The sequence below is a fragment of the Hipposideros armiger genome, unplaced genomic scaffold (genome assembly GCF_001890085.2).
Source record: "Hipposideros armiger isolate ML-2016 unplaced genomic scaffold, ASM189008v1 scaffold_383, whole genome shotgun sequence".
NCBI classification, from domain to species: Eukaryota; Metazoa; Chordata; class Mammalia; order Chiroptera; family Hipposideridae; genus Hipposideros; species Hipposideros armiger.
Genome location: NW_017731733.1, coordinates 1,268,455 through 1,282,041, shown reverse-complemented (window position 1 = coordinate 1,282,041; position 13,587 = coordinate 1,268,455). Strand labels below are relative to the sequence as shown.

At 37.1% G+C, this 13,587-nt stretch overlaps 1 long non-coding RNA gene across 2 annotated transcripts in view; it reads right to left on the bottom strand.

The window, feature by feature from the left end:
* LOC109393553 (uncharacterized) overlaps window positions 1–12,734 on the bottom strand; it is a 16,580-nt gene extending 3,846 nt beyond the window's left edge. The window contains exons 1-2 of one of the 2 annotated variants that reach the window (XR_002126288.1): window positions 12,697–12,734; window positions 3,339–3,633 (exon numbers count right to left, since the gene is read on the bottom strand). This is a non-coding gene — a long non-coding RNA (uncharacterized LOC109393553). Of the gene's footprint in view, window positions 1–3,338; window positions 4,324–12,696 lie in introns of those variants that run through there. The other variant, XR_002126287.1, reaches the window with a different exon arrangement.
* Window positions 12,735–13,587: the final 853 nt, after the last annotated feature.

Below are 13,587 nucleotides of genomic sequence, written 5' to 3'. Positions count from 1 at the left end.
AAAACACACACACACACACACACACACACACACACACACACACACACACATACGCACTCCACAAAAGCCCTTTCTTCTTCATGGTGTTTGTTTGTTTGTTTGTTTGTTTTAATTGCTACAGTTGTCAGTACTGACAAACCAAAATCCAGAGAAAATCATATAGTATAAGGGTTTTTCAGTTTACCCTTGCTACTTTGTTACTAGTTTAGATACACATTTTTACTTAGTACAATTTTCATTTGATCCAATAGTGACAAAAATAATTGAAATGTAATAAAAGTTCCACAGTACTGGCCCTACTATATCTATTCACCATACAAGAAAAAAGAACTTCATTTTTACTTAAAATTGTTAAAATTTACCTCACCAGCATACAAAGTCACTTATGTAAACATCATACAACACAAGTAGAACTTCACACTTGGAATGCACCAGAGGCCAATCATCCTTACAGTAGAGAGTTAAATGTATTTCTGCAAATCAAGAGTATCAGTGTTTCAATTCCATCTAAGGTAATGTCTACGAAGTTAAAATATAGTACAAGTCCCAAAGGGATTTGTTCTATGTTTGGCCATTCAGGGGATACATAATGACGAATGACTTTCAGTAGATGGCAGACGTATATTTTAATATTAGGATAATATCAGTAATAAACTATAATATAGGCTTCTAAGTTTCAAAGAACTTCATGAATGTTTGACATGCTTAATTAATCTTAGACTTACCAGCTTTTCTTTTTTAATATTCATTTTTCACAAAGAATAAAAAGAACACTTGATGTGATTTGCTCAGTGTCACATAAATCAATCTTCCCTTGGTTAACAGATTTATTTACAAATCACAGAGATACTTTTTTTTAAAATGGTAAGAAAACACTTGTTTTTCGTTTCGTTTTGTTTTGAAGTATCTGGAAGGCATCAAACAATAAATGAAAGAAGAGAGTTGGCATATATATTTTGAGAGAAAAATTCACATTAGGAGTTAAAAATCATTCTGGTTCGGAAAGAATGTCAGGAATCTGCATGCCATATCTCTTTTTTACTCCTTTCATATTAGGACTAAATCCTAGAACAGGGTGGGACAAGAATGCAACACAAAGCATTATTTATATATCCTTGTAAAGTTCACAGTTTTAAAATCCAAAATCTTCAGGTTGTAGTTTCATTATATTACTTGTTCCCTATAAAGTTGAGACATTATTATTATTTGAAAAGCAGATCTGTGTCATCAAACGTGAAAGAGACCTTATAAACACATCAGAAATGCCCGTAATATTGAAAGCTCAATCCAACTGTAAGAGCCTCTCTCTTGACCATTCTTTCTTTTTTTTTTACTAATAATTTAGAAAATAAAGAAATAAAAAAGAAAAATTAAAAAACCACAAGAGAACTATGGCTAACATTTTGATGTTCCTCCCTCTAGTCTTTGCACTAATTATATTTTACCAAAATCATAATCTTATTGCATATATAGATATACATGATATAGATATAGTCTTATACCCTGATTTTTTTTCACCTCACCTTTTTTATCATTACCAGTTATGAATTTTTATCAACAGCTCAAAGAGGTATACAGTTTTTAAGTGTTATCTTTATTTTTTCCTGAATTTTAGAATTAATACATGCTCATTTGTGTGGGGGCGGGGGGTTTAAAACAAATCACAAAAGTATAAAAAAGAAAAAGGTACATACATCCTTTTATAAAACTTTAATCCCATCCCTCACCCTAAAAAAAAGCTACTTTTAACAGTTTACTCAATATCTTCCCTGTGTTGTTTCTGTAGTACATAAACAATGATAATTTGTTTTTCTATTCTCTCAGTAATGAACATTTATGAGGTTTCAATTTTTCACTACATGAATAGTGCAATTTACATTTTTGCATATTAATATTCAAAGTAATAAAATAGAAAGTATTTCAAGATTCAAAAATAAAATATTTCTCTGATTTTTCATAATTGGTAACCAACATACAGACCTTGCTTTATTTTTAAATTCAAATTTGTGCCTATATTTTATTATTGTTATTATTTATTTTTAATTATGGGCAATTTTAGCACTAAATTCTAATATTTCAGAAGTCCCTTGGATGGATGGATGCATACATAATAGTTAGTCATGGGCCGGCCGAGTGGCTCAGTTGGTTAAGAGCTTGCTCAAGAGTTTGAGCTCTGAGCAACAGCGGTTCGAGTCCAGCCCGAGCTGAGCAGCTGCTGAGCTGCCAACAGGTAGCAGGATGGCTCAGAAAAAAAAAAAAAAAAAAAAAAAAAAGGAACATAATAGTTAGTCATTATTTCCGGGTTTTACTACCCTAAATCTGCCATGCCAATCAAGCAGATTTTTTAAAATTAACCAAATTGATATCAGGAATTATTAGAGAAATGCACCTAATATACCAAATTATCGAATTCTCAGGAAGTTGTGAAAGGTCTGTGTAACTCTCGCAATAGTATTTGGCATCTACAAGGACAAACAACACCAACACAGGAGGCTTACATGACATTCCAAGTCCAAGTTCATATTTTACTTAGATACCCACCTCCAAAACTATCACAAGGTAATCAGGGACATTTCTGGCAAAAGCCCAGAGTTGCATATACCTGTACATAATATGTCTCTACACATTAAAAAAGTTATTCCTGAAATGCAAAAAAATAATAATTTAAACACAATACATAATATATTTTGTTTAATTTATCTCAAGGCTAGTTTATTTGAATACACGTGGGAATCCAGGATCATCTTACAACTGATAAAAGTTAACCGTTGTTTAATTTCATGTGAACATGATTTCCAAACACATTTCACTCCCAAAACAATCACATAAATTAGTCCCAAGTGATGTAAATTAGTCACTTAAAAAAAAGCTGCCTATGAGGAAAAGGTTAAATATAAATATCTATAAAAAACACTCACATGTTTAAAGGTTTACTTTGGGATTAGTGTGGGTACTTGGGAGAGTCCCAATGACAACACTTACATGTATAAACCATCTTCTTCACAGCACCAGCAACTTTGGGGTAATGACCTGTGAAGGCAGAGCATCCCCCAAATGATCTTCTCCCCCTTTGCCTTTAATGGGAGTTAAAGTGCAAATTTTGACTAAAGTACCTAATACTAGACACCATTTTGCAAAGTGAAATATGACCACATCATGTAGCATTCTCAAAGGAAGGGTTCCAGAAAGAGTTCCATAACTCTTACAACCCCTTACCTAGGTAGAAGGTAAAAAGGGAGGAGATTATTGAAGATGAAGGTTTTTAGAGAAAGTTGCCAGCATGCTGTTGTGGACTGAGCTTTCTCTCAAGAAGATCTACAGGGTCCTGGGTTACTCACCTGAAGCCTGAGGCTCAGTGCTTCAAGGGACCACCCAGGGAGTTTAAAATTGTTTCCTCATTATCCTCAGGTTCAGAAGGTAAAGTATTTCCCTTGGACCAGCTCTAAGCCACGCAAGAGAGAGAACTGTCTTAGATATTGTTCAAGGATCACTCGCTGGAAAGAAGGTACCAGAGCAAATAGAAGCAAAGAGTGTACTTCTAAAACTCCTAGGTGTTGTGAAAGCCAAAATAAAAATGTACTTCTGCGTGTCAAGGAGAGACATCCCAATGATGAGAAGTTTCCAAAGAAGCACCTGCTGGAAAAAGGAGTAGTGTTAAACACATGCCAAAACCAGAGATGTAAACACTAGATCAACAACAGTTCTTGCCATGTAAAACTTTCTGATCACCCTCACCTCCTCTCCTCTATGAGCTCTAACTCTGGAGCAGCAAGAAACCTTAGTTAGCAAGGTGAGGAATGAGATGAAGCACTTTAGGAGGGATAGGAGGGAGGGAGAGAAAAGGAGAGGGGGGAGGGAGGAAATGAGAGAGAGAGGGAGAGGAAGCCCCAGTACTTCCATTTTCCACAGTTCTTTGCCTTCAGCACACTCGAGCTGAGAGAGGGAAGACACTTAACTTTAAAACAAGATTGAAATTTTTATCATTACATGAACATGCAGATTACAAATTACTATGATTAATTTTCTCAATTAGAAGTGATCAGAGAATTGTTTCATTTTTTATATATGCTTATTTAATTCAAACACAGAATTTTCATGAATTAAAGGAATGGAGATAGTCAAACATTAATAGAAAATCATTACTCATCTGCGTGTTCAAACCTTATGCAACGTTTCAATCTATCTGGTTTTATGAAGCCAAAACCTTGAATACAAACAAAAGCGTAAAAGTTCACATTGCCTTTTATGTATTTCTAAGTATCAAGCTGCATCAATGTATTTTAAATTAAATTTAAAGTACAGGCATGCCCAATTCTTTCTTTTTTTTTTTTTTTTAGCTGAGCCCTCCTGCCACCTGTTGGCAGCTCAGCTCAGGCTGGGAATCGAACTGCTGTTGCTCAGAGCTCAAACTCTTCAAAGAGCTCTTAACAACTGAGCCACTCGGCCAGCCCATGCCCAATTCTTTTTAATTCCACAAATAGCTAGCATCCCATAGCAAACACACCTCTCTGTTTCTTAGTAAACTCTTTCCAATCTCCAGAATAAACTCAATGGTACTGGATCTAGTACATGACTTGCATGTAAAGATGGTTTCATTCATTACTTCATAGTAGTGATATAGCAAAGAGGGAAAATTTTCAACTATTGTATTTATTTAAAACAAATCGACAGGTTCAAGCACCTGTCTTCAGGAAAGCCAGCAGCATTTATTGAATATATTGAAAGTACCATTTGGCCAAAGCCCTTCATACCTCCCTGAATAGCCATGAAACTCAACACCCTCAGAAGATGTTGAGAATTGTTTGATTTTAATAAGAGTGACCAGAAAAGTCATGGGAACTCATTTCATTTTCATGTGCAAAAGGATCAGACCATTTTATTAGCTGCTCCTTTGTCTTATTTTCTCCTGGTCTTGACTTTCAGACACATGCTATCCTCCCCTTCATGCTACAGTTTACTAATAACAACAACCCACACTGTTAAGCGCCTGTCCTGTGCCAAGCACTCTACTATGTATTTTATATACATTTCTCACTTCATCTTTATACAACCTTGTAGTATTATCAACCCCCTTTTACAGATGAGGAAACTGAGGCTTATCCACAGTTGCATCATTAGAAAGTAAAGCATCCGGGAATTTCACCCAGGTAGCTTGGCTCCAGGGTCTTGTCATCTTTTTCTGAAAGAATGAGTGAAGTGGAGTCTCTTAGTTCAAAGGATAAAAAATATCAGGCTTTCTTTCTTTAATAAAACATATGTGGATCTCCCCCATTTCATGAAAAAAAAAAAAGGAAACATTCCACTAAAGTTGAAGTAGTAGAAAAGTAAACATAGCTATTTTTGTAATCATACAACCTGCTGACACACACACTTATTCCAAACTCCTGGATGATGTCATTGTGTCAACAGTCACAAAGCTTCCTGGATCCAGACATAAACTGACAATAATCCCAACAACAATATCTAAAATGCGAAATGTTGAACCTTTAAAAACTGCGTTTTCACATTTTAATCTAATTTTATTCTCACAATGATCCTTTGAGCGGGTATTGTTCATGCTATGTTTTTGATGAGGAAACTAAGATTAAAAGCTTTTAAAATTGTGGTTTATCAAAAACTAATACATGACAGAGCCAGGACTAAAGGAGGCATATGTCAAAGGGAAGTTGAAATGTCAACCCATTTTTGTACCAACTTCTAAAGCCCTCTTTACGACCAATATTTATACCAATCATTCTTGATCCTTATGCTTTGCAGTTTTCCAGAATCAATATGCCTCAGAAATCCTCTACCATACATCAAATCCCTCACTTTATTTGGATGAGATCATTCATGGCAAGTAGCAGCGCACATGGTTTTCAGATGTAGAAACAGAGGCTTCAAAAGGCAAACAACTTGGCCACTTCAATGGAATGCACGAATCTTACAGAATTTTACAAACCTGAGTTGAATTTATGTCTTAATATGGAAAGACATACCTTTTCTCATGAGAGAGAGTATTCTAGAATTTCAGAACCATGCCAATATATTTCACAGTAAGCGAGCCATTCAGGGCTCCCTTCTCTGAGAAAGCAATAGTCCATGCAAGCAATTACTCCTGCTAATTAAATTCCAGGCTTTTTTTTTTCCTTTCTTTTCTGAGTTCCAAAAGTTGAAACATTCTTTTCTAACTCTTCATTTCCTTCTAAGGAAAGACTCATAAATGTCCCCACTCTCTGACCACTGTATTTTTCATACTCTCGATGGCCACAGATGCTACTAATTCACTAGCACAGAGGTTCCCAGATTTTAGCACGCCTCAGAATCATCCGGGAGTCTTGTTAAAACACAGATTGCTGGGCACCACCCCCAGAGTTTCTGATTCAGTCAGCCTGGAGTGGGGACAGATAGTCGGCATTTCTAACACATTTCCAGGTGATGTGGATGCTGCTGGTCTGGGTACCACACTCTGGGAACCACAGGACCAGTAGTACTTCTCCATGTTCCCTTTAAAGGTCCCCACAGAAAAGCATTCAGCTGCTAAGGTTTATGAATTGCACAAATGGATTTCAGTGCCTTGGCCTCACATTGAAAGCTTCTATCTGGAGGGGGGGGAAAAAAAGATGGTTGTCATGACTCACTGTCTTTTCAAGCTTTGCCAGCCACAAAATTAGAAACAGAGAAGGGCTAAACTGAAAGCAAAATGAAAACAGCTCAAGTAAAAAACTGTCTAAATTTTCAGACTGATGGCATGATTTCTAGAGGTAGGACAAAAGAGAAAAGAATGATTCAGGTAGACCCTAGGCTGAGCCCATTAAGAGCTGGCAACCCCGAGACTGCCAGAAACACCTACAAGCCCTCCTTCTAACCCCAGAAGCCAGTCAGACACTTGGCTCCCAGTTTTCTTTAACTGTCAGCAACAAGTTCTTCCATAGAGCTCTCCAAACACATTATCGACCTATAACTCTTTAAATTAATTAACTTCTTCTACAACTTTCTCTGCTATTTTTTTAACACAGAAAAAAAATATCAATTGCCAATAAGCAAATACTGTTGGAACATCAAGCAGGTAGACTGAAAATCTGAAGAGAGAAGTTTCCGTCAGGTTCCTTTATTTTTGTAATTATCGCCTCTAGACAAATCTCAGGGAAGACTTTAATTCTGTTTTTCTTCTCTGTGAAGGAAAATAAGGCATTTTATGTTATGGTATAAAGCTCTTCAGTATTCTAGTTTACTTACCAAAAGTGTGACTAGTCTTTTACATAGCACTGTTAACGTTAAATAACAAAATGTGAGAAGAAATATTATTATATAAGATGCAACATTTCTGCTTAGAAAATAAGCTGTTAGTTCTACCTTTAATATAGCGATATTTTGCAGAAACCACTGACCTTTCACTCTGATCAGCACGAGTCCATTCAATTTCAAAACTATTCACTGCCAGCCAATGAAGAATATGCTACTAAGTAATAAACCTACACCATCCAAATGTAGTTCTTCTGCTCCAGTCGCAAGAAAAAGAACACAGAAGCATAATGATAAGGTCACTGAGTACACCAATTTTTAAAGAAGTCTTTCTGTACGAACACGAGTCACCAAAACTACTTCCTTAGTGATAAAAGTTGCCTAAGTAACCTAGAGGCCTTATGATGCTAAGACGTCCATGGGCAGTGTGCCATGACTAGTTTCAAACCCCACTAGTCATTTCCGTTTCTTAATTGCTAACTGTTCTTCCCGGCTGCAGTGTGGGGCCTGTGTTTTATGCAGTAACCCAGCAACTAGTTATTATGCTATATTTTATCCAGGACAACAAAACAGTAACCGTTACATTTCCAAGAATGTCAGGGTGCAAGTCGATGTTATTTCACTCTGGCTTTATGGGGGGGCATTATGTGAAACTAGGTGTCCATGTGGCAGCATGATTACGCAAGACTTAGAGATGAAATGATTTAACAGAGAAGAGAGAAGGAGGTCAGGTGCCCTCTGAGTGCAAGGAAGGTGCTAGATTCACTTATGTCTCCTTAGCACCCAGCAGGGAGCCTGGCACATGGTAGGACTCAAAATATATTGGCTGAAGGGGCTCACTGGTTCTCTTCAGAAGAAGTCGGTCTACTAAGTCACTGTGCCATTACCAAGTTAGGATTTTTATCAGGCCGTTTAACACTTTCATGCATTCTTTTACCCTTACATCTACAATGGGACTGTGATATTTTTTGCTCTTACCCTTGTACAAATGTGAGGGGCTTGAAACATGCCCCATTTAAAAACGGAGCTGGTGTTGATGAGCATTACTTGGAGAAATCTTATGGCAATGGCAACAATATTAGTATTGTGCAAAAGATTTTCAAAGCTGGGGAGTAAGCTCATATGTGCGATCAGTAACATTGCTTTAATTCAGCCTTGAGAACCTTGGCTGTCCTGTAATTCGCTGAACCTCTCATTTCACACAACTGTCTCATGATTCTTGGACTGTACAATATAAGTACCCCAAACATTAATAAATCTCCCTAAAATTCACAGTAATAGAGAGTAAGTATGGAGAGAAGTTGTTCTTACTTATAGAGGTAATGTGTTCCAAAAATGTGGTCAGTTATTTCTTTTCCACTAGCAAATGTGGTAAAGGGTTTTTATTCACTTAATCGTATGCAGGAGTCATATGCCATAGCTATCAAATTATTCTGGTGGGTTGAGTCAGAATTAAGAAATGAGATCTCCACAAAAAAACCCTAAAAATGTCCATAAATGTCTTGATGATTCATTAAGGGCATCATATTCTCTGAATAAAAAGGGATACTATTGCTGCAACAGGAAGGAGAAAAAAGTCCAAAAAGATAGATGGACACCATGATAAGAAAGCCAAAAAGACTTCGATATGTCAGCAACGTAGTACAAAAATACCATGACTTGTTAGGTACCCTAGTACAGTGAAGTTTAGAGTGTAGGGCCTAGAGCCAGAAGTCCTGGGTTCAAATCCCAGGTTTGCCACTTACTGGCTGTGTAAGTTTAAGAAAGATACTTAACTTGTCTGTGCCTCAGTTTCTTTATATATCTAATAGGGCTGTGTGAGGATTAAATAAGTTAACACATAGCAAATAAGTTAACACTTGGCATGTAGTAGTCACTCATTATAAAGTTATCATTATGATTACCATTAGCTTTTCTATCTGGGCCAGAGTTCGAGTTTAGTAATGATATCACAGTATGCCTGGTTATTGTTATCATTGTTTTTGTTTGTTTGTTTGTTTTTTCCTTTCTTCTTATTTTTTTTTTATTGTTAGTTTCAGGTATACAGAACAATGCAATAGTTACCCTTTTCACCCTCACAAAGTAACAACCCCCTCCCCCCATGTATTGCCCTCGCACCCCCGATATCATGCTTATCTATTACAATTCCATTGATTCCATTCCCACTCTCTACTCCATGTCCCGAGACTATATGTATATATAATTATAGTTGACATACAATATTATTCAACATCAGCTTCAGGTGTACAGTGCGGTGGTCAGGCCTCTACACCGACTATGAAGTGGTCTCCCCAACAGGACATGAGTCCATCTGGCCCCCTTAGAAATATTTACAACATTATTGATTATATTTCTCAGACTGTCTTTTTCTATCCCTGAGGCCATATTGCAATTACCAATTTGTATTGTCTCATCCCTTCCCCTTCTCCTTCATCCCCACCCCCTCCCAGCTAACAACCCTCAGTTCTTCCTCTGTGTCTCTGAGACTATCTCCATCCGCTTCTCCCATCCATTCAGTCATTATCATTGTTTAGGGTTCACTAATCAAGGACTATGCAAACCAACCCAGAGTTAGCAAGAGAAAAGCCCTGATCTAGACATGCAAATATCTCTGCACTATATTCTGTTTACACATGTCTGACCTCCTAAAGTTCTAGAGATAACAGATGAATAAATTACCATGTTGTATCAGAACAATTTTTCATAATTTATGCTCTGAGGAAAACGTATTGAGTCTATCTTAAGCTCAAGTTCCATAATATTTTTTGCAGCTATTCCACATATCCATGAGTCACATTATATTAGAGGACATATTTCCAGTACTTAGCTAATTAGAAATATTAAAACTTTACTCCATATTTTAGAACCATTGCAGTAGAATTATGGAGAAAGCTGTCAATCCTTTTATTTTGCTACAGTTCAGTCAGAATGGCCTTTCTTTACTTATTTCTTATAATGTTAATACATTTTAATAATCTTTTGTCGTGCATAGTTTTATCATTATGCCATCTAATATTTCCTTCCATTTGCCACATGACATCATGTAGTGTTACTCTGATTTATGTGTTTATTGGTTTCTTGGTCTTTTGATTTTCACTTCTAACTTCCACAAATCTTAATGATCTCTGTCAGCACACCTAGAGACCGAAGTTTGATGGGATATATTTTATCAAACACATTTAAAAGTAAATCAAATATTCACGATTCTGAAGAAAATCATTTCACTGAATAAATCAATGTGATATGCCAGAGTTAAAGCAGCCCCAAACTTTTGGAAAGAGTGGCCAATTCATTAATCAGTTTTAAGATAAGGAGGATTTTTTTCCCCAAAAAAAATACAGGACGATTTTGGCAGTATAGATAATGATATTTCCTTTCCAACTCCACAGGTTACCATAAAAGACAAATCAGAAATTATTTTTAATAAATTTGCTCAAGCTTTAAAAGAAAACAGTGTTATCAAACAGTTATTATCTTCAGACCCATTACTGAAATATCTCCTCAAATAAAACTTCCACCACTTGGGAACTAGATGACCTCCTCAAAATAGGCAGAGTAAAATGCTAGGATGCCAAAGCACTTGGCAAATTTTCTGGCAGTGACATGACCTTCATCTCTACCCTGAAAAAATGGTAAAAACAACATTATAAGCCAAGGATCACATGCCTGCACATTTTTTTGTGGTAATATTAATAAATTGTAACAATATCGTTTAGGACTCTTTTGCATAAAGTCTGAGTTTTATAATTGAATTGGTTCTGTTTTGTTTTCTGGATCAAGTGAAACAAAATGGAAAATCTAGCTTCATGTCTTTGTCTAACATTGACTTGAATTTTTTTTGCACTATGTTTTCCCTCCATATATTAAGTAACATCTTTTCTCCCTTCTACATACGTACCATGTTCTCTTGCCTTAGTCATAAGACTGTGCATTAGACTTTGATGAAATTATAAATTACATGTAGTTCTATGGGAAACTATAATCTACTCTTCTCCCCAAAAAAAGATTCAAAGAGATTTCTGGGAGTTTGTCTTTAAGCTTCTTTATCTCTGAACATTAAAAAACAGTTTTAGAGGAAACTGAAGAAGTCCCCGATTTTCCATCAATATGGAAACCAGACCTATGCACTCATATCAGAGAAGGAACAATATAAGGCGATCAATATTAAATTTCGTGAACAGTCTAGAAGTGCTGTAAAGTATAAAACTGCACCATTCAGCTTACACCCCAACTTCCCCATGAGGTTTCACTTTATACAGACTAGAGAAGGGAAGATCTTTCCAGGTAAGGGGATCTCAATGAATTATCTTTCACCTCAAATTAATTTTTCACCTGTATTTTTTCTGTGTCTAACGTATCCGCTCTCTCAGTTACTCTGCCTGGCAAGCTCAGAAGCCCTGTGTGTGACTTGCTTGTCCTCTGTAACATCACAGACCCTAATAATCACCCCCCTTCATCATCCCTGTCTCCCCCAAGGTCAGGCTCCTTTCACCATTCATCAGATCTACTACAAACAATCCTCAAATCAGTCTCCCCAACTTATCCTCCACAACATGCCAGAACAATCTTCCTAAAACACAGCTACAAGCATGTCATTCTCCTAGTCACAAATGCAGTGAATTCCCACTGCCCACCACATTAATTATAAACTCCTTTGGCTGACATTTTGTCCTCCAACGCATGGTCCCATATTAGCTTTCAATTCCCTTTCTCCCCTACAGTGGCTTCATCATCCAGCCACCCTGGGATTCTTGCTATTCCGAATGTCCCCAGAACTGTGCCACGTATATAGTCTTTGCTTATACTGTCTCAACCAGTTTTGAACATCCTTTCTCTACCATGATAAGCTGTAAAAGCTGTAAAAATACCCATTCCTTAAACCACCTTTCTAAATGTATTTTCTGATCTCCACCAAATGGATATGATCATTTATTTGTCCACCGAAACTGTTCAGTATTTCATTCATGTCTCCACCAGATCACTCACTCACCACATTGTGCTATGTATTACAGCTCCTAACGTGGCTGGTAATCCTTCTACAAGGCTAGGAGCTCCCCAGAGTCATAGCTGTGTTTGTGTTGACGTGGGGCGATGTCTTGCTGAGTGGTGTTCATTATTGTTATGTGCTTTTGTGTGCCATCATGAGAATGTCTGAGCTTTATTTAGAACAACAAACAGACATTAAATTTCTTGTTAAACTTGGAAAGAGTGCAAGTGAAATCAGGACATGTTAGTCCAAGTTTATGGGAATAATGCCATGAAGAAAATCGCAGTGTACAAATGGATTAAATGTTTTTCTGAGAGGAGAGAACAACATCACTGATGAAGAGAGATCAGAGCATCCAGTATGAGCACAACTGATGAAAACACTGAAAAAAATTCATCGAATTGTGCGTCAAAATTGTTGGCTGACTGTAAGAATCATAGCAGACCAAGTAAACATTGATAGAGAAACAGTTAGGAAAATCTTACCTGAAAATCTTGGCATGAGGAAGGTGTGTGCAAAAATGGTCCCAAAGGAGCTCACCGATGAACAAAAGCAAAGGAGAGTCGAAGTTTACCAAGACCTTTTGGAGAGGCAAGATGGTGTTTTGGGCTGTGTTATCACTGGTGATGAAACATGGATGTACCAATATGACCTTGAATCAAAGCGTCAAAGTACACAATTGAAGTCAGCCAATTCTCCATGACCAAAACAGCCAAATCAAGAATCTAAACAATGTTGCTAACCTTTTTTGATATCAGAGGGAGTATTCATTACGAATTTGTACCAACTGGAGAAAGAGTTAACCAAGTTTACTGTTTGGAAGTGCTGAAAAGGCTGCGTGAAAAAGTTAGACAAAAACAAGCTGAACTTTTCACCAACAATTCATGGCTCTTGCATCACGACAATGCACCAGCTCACGCGACATTGTTTGTGAGGGAGTTTTTAGCCAGTAAACAAATAACTGTATTGGAACACTCTCCCTACTTGCCTGATCTGGCCCCCAATGACTTCTTTCTTTACCGAAGATAAAGGAAATATTGAAAGGAAGACATTTTGATGACATTCAGGACATCAAGGGTAATACAACGACAGCTCCAATGGCCATTCCAGAAAAAGGGTTCCAAAACTGCTTTGAAGGGTGGGCTAGGTGCTGGCGTCGGTGCATAGCTTCCCAAGGGGAGTACTTCAAAGGTGACTGTTGTGATATTCAGCAATGAGGTATGTAGCACTTTTTCTAGGATGAGTTCGTGAATGTAATTGCCAGACCTCATATGCTAAGAAGCATTGCAGGCAGTACAGAAAATGGGTAACACCTAGCTGTTGAATGGAATATGAGGAAAGATCTGAGCTGGGGGAAATGTGGTGTATTCACAGGA